General features: G+C 43.7%; 1 long non-coding RNA gene across 1 annotated transcript in view; it reads right to left on the minus strand.

Moving 5' to 3' along the window:
- The window catches only part of LOC144324356 (uncharacterized), a 49873-nt gene that overhangs the window by 6638 nt on the left and 29422 nt on the right, over positions 1-13813 (minus strand). The window contains exon 3 of the long non-coding RNA XR_013389895.1: positions 11545-11652. This is a non-coding gene — a long non-coding RNA (uncharacterized LOC144324356). The remainder of the gene's footprint in view (positions 1-11544; positions 11653-13813) is intronic.

The following is a 13813-nucleotide window of genomic DNA, read 5'->3' on the forward strand; positions in this document are numbered from 1 at the left end:
ACATTTGATGCCTGAAATCTGTGACAGATGAGGACTTTCTGTGAGCCAAGTCTTTGAAGCCAAGTGTGCAAAGAGTATGTTGCAATCGGCAGCACCAACAACATTTTCAGAAAGCGGCATGGAAGGAGGAACTGAAAAGTCTGAGAAAAATCATTACTTCGACACTGTGGATTCAGGGCAAGGCCATGGCCACCCCAGCTCCTCGCCCACCCGTGGACTGCAGAACTGAAAGTAGGCGTTGGACAGGCAGAAAGTGACGTGCTGCCATGATTTCCCAACTACTCCCACTCCTCTGTCTCAGTAAGTGTCACAGGGCACACATTGGGACCACAGAAAACGATAGAATTGGTAAGAGGTTTGGTATTGCTTCTCTGCCTCTTGGCTAAGATCAAGTAGGGTAAGAGATTTGGACTGGGGATGGAAAGAGAAAATAAAACATCAGCTTTGGTTTATCGGCTGCAGAAATCTTAAAAAAAAAAAAAAAGAAATCTCGCTGAGTGCAATGCATATGCTACATAATGTAAGCCGGTGCTTTACAAATTTCGATTAGTCTTGTTCCAAGTTCAGGGTTTCTGCTGAATGCCTTTGCTACCTGTACTTTATTGGCTTAATGTGTTTTGTTTTTAATATAGACTCAACCTTTTTTCCTTAAAGAAAAGTGCTTACAATAGAAAATCTTGATACTATCAGCAAAAATCTTGATACTATCAGAAAAATCCAGGTCAAATACAAGGACTATAAAGTAAATGCAGTGATAAGGAAACAATGCTAGGATATTGTAACTATACACTGGTCCTCATCAAGCTTCTGAGCCTGAGACCTGCTAGTTCTTTGCTCTAAAGGCAATAAGCCACGATCCACATATATCAGAGACTAGCTTCAAGGAAGTTTCCTTGGTGATATAATCAGCTCTACTGGACTGCATACTGCATGCAATCATATAGTGCTTTTTTAAAAAGATTATTTATTTGAGGGACACCTGGGTAGCTCATTCGGTTGAGCATCTGCCTTTGGCTCAAGTCATGATCCCGGAGTCCTGGGATTGAGCCCCACATTGGGCTCCCTGCTCGGTGGGAGTCTGCCTCTCCCTCTCCGTCTGCCTCTCCCCCCACTCATGCTCTCTCTCACATGCCCTCTCTTTTTATTTATTTGAGATAGAGGGAGTGGATGCACACAGAAGGGTGAGGGTGAGGGACAGAGGGAGAGGGAGAGAGAGAATCTCAAGCAGACTCCATTCTGAACGCAGAGCCCCAGGCAGGGTTCCATCCCACAACCCTGAGATCACGACCTGAGCAGACACCAAGAGTCGGATGCTTAACTCTGTCACCCAGGCACCCCCATGTAATGCTCTGATTGTCCTTCCTTCCACCTAAAATCATCACACATAAAACTGATGGGATGTGTTCTATGTTTGGGAAGTATCACTCTGATCTACCCCCCCCTTAAAAAAAAAAAAACCCTGCAAGAGAGAATACATTTTTATAGATCAGGCATCAAATTTGAGTCTGCAAAGTGAGCGAGTTGCCTCAGATTGCACAGGTGGTAAGGAAGCCAGATCTCAACCCAGAACCGCTCAGCTCCAAAAATGTTTCCACTCAGCCATGATGTCAAATTAAGAGGAACACACACGTGGGATCTGTGGTATGCAGCACCCTAGGCATGTCTGAAAGGACTTCGGAAAAAGCCTGAGGAGGTAGAGAGGAGTGGTTCCGAATGTCCCTGGTTATGGAGCTAGAACTGTACCTCAGAATGAACTGGTTTCCAGACACCAACAAAGCTAATTATTCAGAAAAAGTCAGGGGAGGAGGACCTGCCTCTGCATGGCCCTCTGCACTCAGCTTCCTGCTACCACTACAGTTCTCTGACCCCCAGGCTCTAGGCTCCTCCCCGGAGCACCCCCTTGGGAGGACACACCTGTTTGTATGCGAGAGAATGCAGGGATGTGGTGAACACAGCATAGTTCTGAGGATTCCAATCCTGCACACAGTCCTTGTGGGGCCTTGAGGAATACACGTCCATGGTTATAAGTTCCCTTATCTTTCACAGTTACCTTCAAAATCAGGTTCAAGCACACATGATCAGTCCATGCTCAAAAAATGATCTTTTTATGTTCCTAATTCCTTTCTTCATTCACTCTCCTCTGCATGATTTAGACACTGATTCTACCAGCATCCCTTCCAGAGATCCTCCCAAGCAACTTGTATGAAATTTTCATTTCTTTTTTATGGCTGAGTACAATTCAGTTTTTTTTTTAAAGATTTTATTTATTTATTCATGATAGTCACACAGAGAGAGAGAGGCAGAGACACAGGCAGAGGGAGAAGCAGGCTCCATGCACCGGGAGCCCGACGTGGGACTCGATCCCGGGTCTCCAGGATCACGCCCTGGGCCAAAGGCAGGCGCCAAACCGCTGCGCCACCCAGGGATCCCTACAATTCAGTTTTATGTATGGATCATGTTTTGTTTACCCACCCACCTGTTGGTGGACACCTGGCTTGTTTCTACCTTTCAAATGTTCCTGATCTTCCTCATGTCAACGAGATCAACCTTTTCTTTGTCGTATTTGTCTTTGAGAGACAATGAGTCTCTTCTAGTGGACTTCCTGTTGCTCCCCTAAGTTACCAGGCCCCTGAGCAGCTGTCCTGCTGAAGACGGAGATGAGATCAGATGAGATGCCCTAGGGTCTGGAATGTATGACCAATCCAATCTAACCTGAGGGTGTGTCCACTGATCTACCGAGCTGTGCAAAGCCCTCAACCCACTTTTTCAACATCCTGACATAAATTCTGTACTCATTAATCAATAAGCTTTTTTCCTCTCTTTCTCTCTGGCCTCCTGATAACCTCTGTTCCACATTCTATCTCCATGGATTTGCCTATTCTAGGTACTTCAGGTAAGTGGAGTCATAAATATTTGTCCTTTTATGTTTGGCTAATTTCACACAGAATAATGTTTTCCAACTCCACTCATGCTGTAGCATTTATCAGAATTCCACTTCTTTCTATAGAAGAATAGTATTCCTCTGTTGTACAGACCACATATCTGTTCTTTATACATTTATCCTTTGGTGGATGCTTGGGTCTTTTCACCATTTGGCTATTTATCACTTTCCTTTTTTATTTTTATTTTTTTAATAATAAATTTATTTTTTATTGGTGTTCAATTTGCCAACATACAGTGCTCATCCCGTCAAGTGCCCCCCTCAGTTATCACTTGCCTTTTGCAAACCGTGCAACGTAATATTTTGGAGTGCCCATGGAATTTTAGCACAAAGGCCTGGTAACTTTTCCCTCTTCACTACTAAGACACAAAACTGTTCCATTAACATAGGCAAAAAGGAAAAAGAGTAAACAAATCTCTTAGAAACACAGGTCCAACCAGTATCTGCTGAGTTAGAACAATCTCTCTCTTCCAATAAATTCTGTAAGCAGGCTTGATGTTATTTTTAAAGAGATCTTAGAACTCAGGCAAAACTGTATATACCACATTTGGGCATTAATGGCAGGATGCCTGTGATGGTCAGAAATGCACATAACTACTGTCACTTGCAAGTTTCTTTCTACACCAACATATTCCAAATATCTATGATGCAATCTTGAGAAACGTTTATCTAGGTTTGGTTACTCAGCTGAATACTTATATCACCTGGGAGGTTTCAAAAGTTTGGTGCCTGAGTTCAATCCAAGTGATTCTGACTCAAGGCTTTTGTGGTTTGGTCTGTGCCCTGGGATCTTTAACAGCCTCCACACCAAGGAGAGCACAATGTGTGGCCAAGGCTAAGAACACCTGAGTTGGAGTACCCCACAGATGCACCTGTGAGGGGGGCAAGGAAGGATGGTATGTTTTCTCCTTTCTGGAATATCCATGTGGATTCTTTGAGGCTTGTTTCAGAGGACCAAGTGGTAAACTCTGTCCTGTTGGAGTATCCAGGGATGAAAAGAGATCATGGAAAAGATGGGATCAGAAAGCCCTCAGATTAAAGGCTGAGGTTGACTTAACTAGCCTTTTCCAGGGACAGAGCTGGATCCATCTCTGAGCCAAACCTTACTCACAAGAGGACATGGGTGACCTGGGGAGCTGTGAAAACAGAGCTGGCCTGGTGGGATGAGAATGGGGAAGTTATGGTGAGGTTGCCTTTTTTCACATCCTTATAAAAGCTGAGCTGTGTTTACACGGGCCATCTCGTCAGACGATCAGGGAGCATTCGCTGAGGTCCTACTATCTGCCACGACCTGAGTGGATGCTGGGGATGCTGAGGTGAAGAACACAGACTCCCTGGCTTCCACCTCCTCACAGGTAGTGATATCCTGCATCTTCCGTGGTATTAGGTCCATAAACTCCCACGAGTTCTCTTAGTTACAAACGATATCCATCTTAATTTGTTACTCAAAGCACGGAGCAGCCTTCGGCATGGGGGTTCTTCTGGCCTCGATGAGACCATCAGCAGAACTTCTCGTCCACTCAGGATCACAAACAGCTTCAGAGGTGGTCTAGAGTCACATTCAAGCCTCGTGCTCCCCTATCTTTCTCATGGTTCTTACCTCCCATCCCTCCTCTGTGGGGTGAGGTTGGGGGGGTCCCCAACTATAACACCAGATTGAAAGAAATACAAGATTAAGAGAAGTTCAGGCAGGATAGAAACTGAGAAAAGAGGGGGTTGTGGATCATCTGTGGAACCAGAACCAGTCCTGGGGCCATGTAAGGTGAGGGACACACAGGAGACCTTCCTGGAGAAATGGGGCAGGAGCTGAGAGCACAGCTGCAGCCACAGCCCAGTGAGGGGAAGTGAGAACCCACGAGCATGATCTCCAGGGTCTGTTCTCAGCAGCAGCCCTCGCCCAGGAGCACCCTCCAGCCGGGTGCTCGTGTCTCATGGATGATTCTCTCACAGGGCTGTGTGTTGGCCAAAGTAGCTGGATGACTGATGGCGAGTTCCTTCATTTAGACCCTCTCTCTCCTTCACTCCAAACTCCCCATGTCCCTTCTCTTTCCTTAAAGAGACTTCTTGAGAGGAGCTCAGGGCACCAAATCCCATCCCCAAATCTGCTTCCTTCCAGAGACCCTTCCCAAGCCCTCCCTCAGTGCCTGGCCCAGCTGGATGATGCTTTCCAAGAGCAATGTGACATGCAATGCCAGACTTCCACCAAGAACGTCAACTTTGTTCTCAGAAAGGGAAGAAGTATCTTAGAGTCCTTGCAATCACTGGCTTCCACAGAGGGCGTGGCTGAATTTCACCTCAATGACCTAAAAACCCGTAACGCTGGACCGTACACCTGCGAATACTATAGACGAGAGCTCCCACAAATAAGTTCACAGCCCAGTGACATCCTCCTCCTGCTGGTGACAGGTGAGGAGGGTGCTTCGGAGTAACAGGGACAGGTGTGGGGGAGGAACCCCAGGGAGGCGGGTGGGGGGGCAAGGGGAGATGGAGAAACACAGCAGCAGAACGACTTGGCTGGGCTTCACCCAGGGCTTGTAGTCAGAGTCAGGAGAGGGTGAAACCAGGGATCTATCGTCTCTCCTGCTTGGTGGGACCCCTGCCAGGAGAACAGGCTGCAGGGCCAGTATGATCCTGGGACTCCTTTCCCTCCTCTGCTTTGGTAAGTTCCTTAGGATCGTGTGCTCAGGTTCAAGATGAGGGTGGGATAACAGATTGAGAGGTGTGAAGAATACAAAAGAGGTAACATGGGCTTGTATTTACTGACTGCTTCACACATGTCAGGACGTGCACTGGAGGCTTTACACACAGCCACCACTTAAGTTTTTTCCAATATTCAGATATGTACATTCCACATTCATGAGGGTATGCTATGCCTACACCACCTTTACTTATTCAATAATTTACTAACAGTGAGTCAACATTTTTTCTTTAAATAAATACTTATTGAAAATGGAAGCTATTTAGCAATAGTTTAATAATGCACTGTCACACACCTGATAAAGGAGAATTAATATATAATACCATGAAAGGCAGAAAATGTTAGGACATTTTAGCCTCATGCTTTTGTCAGGTTTCTGAGCCCATGGCCAACCACTTCCTACCTATAAAGGGCAATGAGCCAGAGATAAAGTTGTTCTAAAGAAGATCCATAAACAGATCTTCTCTCCTCGTTGTGATCAGAAGGGCCTGGCTGAATGGGTAATAACTTTCCGATGCTGGGATCAAAGCTATAGGATAATGTGTCACTACACTGCCTAAAATAATCTCCTTTGACAACCTATGGTTCATATGCCACCCTACAGGAAATACCACTCTGACCCTTGCAAACAGTCCTGCGTGGTGGGAATCAGGCCTGCAGGGATAAATGAGAACCCTGAGACTAACTCTGAGGGTTCCTGCTCAAGGCCACACATAGAATGAGCAGAACAGTTAAAACACAAGTCCAGCCTGTCTGTCTCTAAAGTCATTACTGTTTCCAGTGGGTTAAAATAGGAAATTTGGGTGGATACAAGTATGGCATCCTCAAAACAGAAATGTCCTTGGGAGTAACGAAACTGATGCTGAATAGGGGAAATTCTAAAGACAAAAGAGGAATAGCTCAATATGGTAAGTGAAAGACCGGTCATGAAAGACCCATGCTACACAGTCCCATTCACATGAAAGTCCAGAATAGGGAAACCCACAGAGAAAGTAGGTTAGTGGTTATTTAGGGCTGGAGATGGTGGAAGTAGGGAAATGCAACAAAAACTGAAGAGTAATGCAGTGTCATTTTGAAGTCATGGAAGTGTTTTAAATTTGATAGTGTGAAGTTTGCCCATATTGTGAAGACAGGAAAGCCCAAAGGATTATCCATTGTAAATGGATGAACTATACAGCAGGTGAATAACATCTTGATAAAGTTGTTTTAAAATTTCCTGTGGAAAATTTTCCTGTGGTGTGGAATGGGATACAGCTCAGGATGTCTGTTTGCAGGGTTTTTGTGCCAAAACCCCGAGTTTCCTCAGACAAGGGTAGCATGTGGTTCTCAGCTCTGTTTTGGGCACCATGACTAGATGTAAGTTCTTACCACATTTCTCTGACCTCTAGATTCTAGAGGCTCATTAAATCTGCTCACTTTGTGCTATTACGTGAGGTTGTGTGATGTAGGTCTTTCACCTTCTACTCAGTTTCAGCAATATCTGAAGTGGCTTGTATCCTGTTCATACAGGGTGGTCCATTACAATGAGGAAGGGTCTGTCCTGGGAGCTCCATCCATTCTGCAGGGACCGGGCAGAAAGGACAAAGGTCCACATCTTTGATGCATAGGGACCAGGCTCCATCCAGAGGTGGGGGTCAATGCCATTTCCCATGTGCAGCTTCCAAGTGGATTCAGGTGTCCACAGGCCTCTGCTATCTCTACATTTGTCCTTCCTCCATTTCCTGGGTTCCTCTGACTTCAATAGCTTTCCTTCACATACCTTGGCACATGTCCACTATCTTCCATTTTCACAGACTGCAGATTTAATTTTCTTGATGTATGAATGTGTTTACACCTTAAAGTCCTAATAACTTCTCACTTTTCCCTGAAACATTAAACTGTTCCTCCATACAGGAAAAAGAAAGGAAATTTCCGTTCTTAGAAACACATGTCTGGCTTATATTGAGGTGCCTGAGTAGCTCAGTTGGTTAAGTGTCTGCCTTGCGCTCAGGTCATAGTCCCAGGGTCCTGGGATCTAGCCCTGTGCTGGGCTCCCTGTTCAGCAGGGAGTCTGCTTCTCCCTCTCCCTCTGCCTCCCCTCGCTCCACTCATGCTCTCCCTGTCTCACTCTCTCTCAAATAGATAAATAAAATCTTAAAAAAACAGATTATGGGATCCCTGGGTGGCGCAGCAGTTTGGCGCCTGCCTTTGGCCCGGGGCGCGATCCTGAAGACCCAGGATCGAATCCCACGTCGGGCTCCCGGTGCATGGAGTCTGCTTCTCCCTCTGCCTGTGTCTCTGCCTCGCCTCTCTCTCTCTCTGTGACTATCATGAAAAAAAAAAAAAAAAAAACAGATTATATCTCATAGGTGATTCTTTTACAGGGTTGTGTGCTGGCCAAAGAGACACAATAGATGAATGTGTAGGTGAATAAGTGAATGCTTTTTTAACTAATGCAGCTTGCCTTTTCATCCCAAATTCTCCATCCTTTCCTTCCCCTTCTTTAGATGGAAAGTAAGGTGAGTGTGTTCTGATCTGAGCTCTACTACTTTCCAGGGTCACTTCCCAAGCCTTCTCTCAGCAACTCACCCAGTTGGGTGGTATCTCCCAAAGTAATGTGATTCTGACATGCTCAACTCTTACCAGGAAGGTAAAATTTGTTTTCAGAAAGGAAGGAAAGCCACTCGTGGATCCCATGCAGCTACTCAGTTCTATAGGGATCCAGGTTAAAATCTACCTCTTCAACCAGACTCACAGTGGTGCTGGGGAGTACACCTGTGAATACTCCATGGAAAAGGCCCCTTTCAGAAACTCTCCAGCTGGTGGTTACAGGTGAGGTTGGTCTTGGCCTGACACAGTCTTCCTTGGCACAGAGAATACGGAAGAACAAAAGACTGGAAGATAAGGGGCTCTCACCCTCCATGTCCCCAACTGAGAAAAACAGAATAATTCGGAGTCAGCTGGTTGAATCCAGGCCTTGGTGGAAGCAAAATCACTGCCCTGGTATTGAGAGAGGGCCAAAATCAAGGATCTTCCATTTTTCTCCTGTGTGAGAGCTCCCTCCCAGAAGGCCAAGGGAAGGAGAGAAACCAGGCTACCTCTGACATTGTTACAGGTAGTGACCTTACCTTACAGGAAGTAATCTTCCCTTACAGGAATTAATCTTCCCTTGCAGGAAGTGATCTTCTCTTACAGGAAGTTTGCCCAAACCTTCTCTCCAAGCCTAAGGTGACCCAGGGAAGAAATGTGACTCTGTAGTGCCACAGGCCAGAATATGCTTGAACATGTGATGTTGGTTCTCCTGAAGACAAGTACTAGAAAGCATGTACAGCACCATAGACCTGAAGGAAAACGGGCAGACTTTTCTCTTCAAAATGTGACAGTCAACGATTTTGGAAATCGTTTCTGGAAACTGCAGAGTTGTCTACCACCAGATAAAGGCTCCTTTCTTGACCTCCCACCCAATAACCACCTTGAAATCTTGGTAACAGGTAAGGTTTTGCATGATAAGGAAAAAAATGTATATATATCAGAGAGTGTTCTGCTAGTCTCTGATTCTCATTTCTCCATCATGTCCATTATGTCCTTTTTAAGTCTTTCATCATTTCCATTTCTTTGTCTTTTTTTGTGCCTTCTTGGATGATTTCTCATGTCATTCTTTAAGATTATTAAGCTAGTCATCTACTATTGTCTGCAGCTATTACAATTTTGGTTTATGTTGGCATTAGTGATTTCATTCCTGATAACTCTGTCTTGTTTTCCAGATATTGTGTTTCCCCAGCAGACTGCATCTGTGTCATGCATGTAGTACCTACTTGTGTCTCCTGGCCCATACTACTCATCACCTTCTAAAATTATCTTTTGTTTCCTACTATAATTCTGCTACCTTGGATGCTAGACACTAATTTCTCAGTTTATAACTTTGTTTTTTGTCTTACTGATTCTTTTCATAGTCAATGAATATTTTATAACTAGAAATAAAGGTCTGTATGGTTGGTAATGAGAGGTGGAGGGGGTTTTCTAAATATGGTAGCATCATTACGAATTTCTCTCCATGAGCCTTGCCTCAGGGAATATTGTTACTGATGAATTTACTTATTTTTAAAAGATATTTATTTATTCATGAGAGACAGAGAGAGTGAGGCAGAGATATAGGCGGAGGGAGAGGCAGGCTCCCTGTGAGGAGCCCAATACGGAACTTGATCCCAGGACGCTAGGATCACAACCTGAGCCAAAGGCAGATGCTCAAGCACTGAGCCACCCAGGTGTCCATTACTACTGAATTTAGAGACCGACTCTGCAGTAACTGGGATGCATGAGGTGAGACATTCCCTGTTCATATGCAATAGCTGTGCCCAGCTCTACTGGGAGGGATGGCACATGTGCAGGCTTCTCATTAGGAACCAGAGCCACTGCCAATCTCAAGCACTTTTTGAGTGCAACAAAACGCACCCTGGCCCAGATCCTTAGTTGCTGAATTCTGAGATTCCTGAGCTCACTCCTTGTATGAAGTTAAGGCTCTGAGGAGGATTCTGGGGCAGCTACTAGATCTCAACACTCTGTTGGTGCTATATTGGGTTGATTTTCATCCCCTGAAAGATATGTTTGAGGCTTCCTGACTCCTGGTACATGTGTTTGTGATCTTTTTGGAAACAGCATTACTTGGTCTTTGCAGATAATCATTTGTTAAGTTCACATGAAGTCACACTGGATTAGGGAAGACTCTTACCCAATATGACTGGTGTCATTAAAACATGAAAAGTAAAGACACAAAGACACAAGAAGAAAGATGGCCATGTGAAAACAGAGGCAGAGATTCGAGTGATGCTGCCACAAGCCAATGAATGTTTGGAGCTTCCAGAAGCTGCAAGATGCAAAGAGAGAGGATCTTTTCCTAGAGTCGTTGGAGAAAGTATTGCCCTGTCAACACCCTAACTTTAGATTGCTAACCTCCAGACTGTGAAATAATACATTTCTGTTATATCAGGCCAACCATTTGCAGGACTTTGTTATGGCAATAAAAGTGCTCTGTCTTTTGTGTGCTCCTAAGACTAATTCCTAATATATGCAGGGAGAAAGGAAATGTGGGAGGGTGGAAATGAGATAAAGAACAAAAAAAATGAAGAAAGGAGAGATAAGACGGAGAGAATATAAAGGAAAGAAGACAAAAGAAGGACCACTACAGCTCTCCTTAAATCTTATATCACGTTTTCAGTGAATAAAACTTCAGTGAAGGTACAACTGATCACTGGCCAGGAAACACAAGTGGGTGTGTGAGAGTCACATTCGGTAGACCTATTTGAGAAGAAGGGATACCAGTGATGATCTCATTCTCTCTTTCAGTTTTCCCAGGTGCCACATTGGGGGATTACACCAAGGTTAACCTCATCCCGCTGTGTCTCATTACCATGTTTCTGATTATCACTGGGATTTTGCTGGCTGAAGCCTGGTATAGCCAGGAGGATTCTCCACAAGGATCCACATTAAACAGCTAAGTACTTTTTTTTTTTCTTGGGCTTCTGTAGTGATACAGGGTTCTTTAAGCACCGAACTATCATGGAGACTTTGTTTCTCAGTAGAAGAGCCAATGGCCTTTAGGTGAGATTATTTCTTTACCATGTTTGATTGTCCCATTGGTTATAGAAACACTTAGCATCTATTTTCCCTCCCTGTAAAACACCAACTAAAACCGACATTAAAGGTGGAAGGAAAAAAAAAAACAAACAAGTACTGTTTACTTTCTCAGACATCCCTAGATATAGATGATGCGGAGCAGGGTATTTCTGGTGGATAACCTGTGTTTGGAGGCCAGGAGAAATAATCTTTCTCTTCCTCCCTCCCCTGACCTCTCTCTGTCCTTCTGTACTTATAGGCTCCTTAGCTGCCCAGGGGAATGATGGGTGTTGATCCAGTTAAACCCACTGACCTTGAACAGCTTCCAGTGGAACATTCATTCTCACCCCTGTTGAGAGGTACTTGAGGACAAGATGATGGTTTCCTCTTCGGTACTCCTCAGCTGGGGCAGAGGACAGACCTGGGCATAAAGATTAATCCAACAAAATATTAATTAATATTAATTAATTAAAATCAACAGAACATCTTTTCCCTACTGATATACCATTTCTGCCATAAAGTAAACTTCCATTAAGTGTGTGGATCTGTTTCTGGGATCCTTATTTATTTGGTCAATGTGGCTTTACCGTGCATTTTCCTGACAGCTAATGTCATTGAACATCTTCTCATGTACTACTGGATATATACATATATTCCTAATAAAGTATCCGATTAAATATTTTGCCCATTTTAAGTAGGCTCCACACCCAGCATGAAGCCCAATGTGGGGCTTGAACTCACGACCCTGAGATCAAGATCTGTGCTGAGATCAAGAGTCAGACACTTAACTGGCTGAGCCACCCATGCTTCCCAACTCTGCCCATTTTTAAATTGGGTTGCTGGGGCACTTGGGTGGCTCAGTGGTTGAGTGTCTGCCTTTGGCTGAGATCATGATCCCAGAATCCTGGGATTGAGTCCCACATCAGACTCCGTGTGGGGAGCCTGCTTCTCCCTCTGCCTATGTCTCTCCCTTCTCTCTCATGAATAAATAAAAATCTAAAATAAATAAATAAATAAATAAATAAGGTTGTTAATCTTGATACTGAGTTGTAAGAATATATATAATCTAGGTACAAGTCCATTATTAACAGATATGTATTGCAAATATTTACCTCAGTCTGCTCCTTCACCTTGCACTTTAAAATGAAACTTGCATCTATTTAAAAGCCAAAGTTTTGAATTTTCATGAAGCCTATAAATTATAGGAGTTTTTCTTTCACAGCTAGAGCTTTTGTATTCTATCTAGGAAATCTTTGCCACATGTAGATTGTGCGTCCTTGTTTCCTTCTGTAAGATAGTATTACCCCTTACATTTAGGTCTATTATCTTTTTAAAATTTTTATGGATGGTATCAGGTAAAAGTCAAGTTTCTTTCTTTCTTTTTTTTTTTTCAATTTGGTCCAGCTTTGTTTATACGACAAAAAAAAAAAAAAAAAAAATTGAATACATACTATGTTCCAGGCCTTAGGTTCAGCACTGGAGATACCCAAGGACTTCTTTAGCTCCAGATTATTGTGGAGCACCGCCAGATCTCAGCTCTCTCCAGCTCAGATCTTCCTCTCATCTGACTGCCTGAGAAGTGTGGCTTCTCCAGGTAACATTTTGTTTCTGTTCCTGCATCCATCTCCCATAATCACAAATCACCAACCCAGCTTCTGTCTTCAGTCCATCCCCAGAGCCCTTCTGCTCAGCCAGCCTGAGTACTAAGAAACAACAGGCTTTTTGCCTTTATGTGAATCTCTTATACCCTTCCTTAGCGGTGAGCTATTCCCAAAGTCAGATGTTCAAGCTAGTCCTTTCGGCAAGTAGCCACCTTCATTCTGTTTCCCATTCAAAATTCTCTTTGAATTAGCATTTCTCAATGTTCATTCTCTTAACATACAGATTAACCCAATTGTTTCTGCACCATCTTTTGAAAGGGTTGTTCTTTTTCTACTGAATTACTCTGGGATTTTTGTTTAAAAACCAGTTTACCATAAATTTAATGAGTTGATTTCTGAACTCTATGTTGTTCCATTGATCTATTTTTCTATACTTTTGCTTATGCCACACTATAATGATTATTGTAGTTTTTTACATCCTGAAAACAGAGGCTGTTGGTTTATCAATAATTTTTAAATTATTCTGGCTATTCTAGGGGTCCCTAGGTGGCTCAGTTGGTTAAGCATCTGCCTTCAGCTCAGGTCATGATCCCAGGGCCCTGGGATTGAGTCCCACATGGGGCTCCCTGCTCAGTGGAGAGCCTGCTTCTCCCTCTGTCTCTGCCTTTCCCCTTTCCCCTGCTCCTGGTCTCTCTCTTTCCCCCTCACTCTCTCTAAAATAAATTAAAATCTTTAAAAAAAAATCGGGCACTGAGGAGAGCACTTGATGGGATGAGCACTGGGTGTTATACTATATGTTGGCAAATCAAACTCCAATTAAAAATATACAAAATAAAAAGTAAATACTAAAAAAATAATAAAATAAAAAATAAATTATGCTGGCTCTTCTAGATCTTTTAAATTTCCATATACAATTTAGAATCACCTTGTCAATTTCTACCCAAGGCTACTGGGATACTGATTGGACTTGTGTTCACACTA

Source organism: Canis aureus, chromosome 1, assembly GCF_053574225.1.
Source record: "Canis aureus isolate CA01 chromosome 1, VMU_Caureus_v.1.0, whole genome shotgun sequence".
NCBI classification, from domain to species: Eukaryota; Metazoa; Chordata; class Mammalia; order Carnivora; family Canidae; genus Canis; species Canis aureus.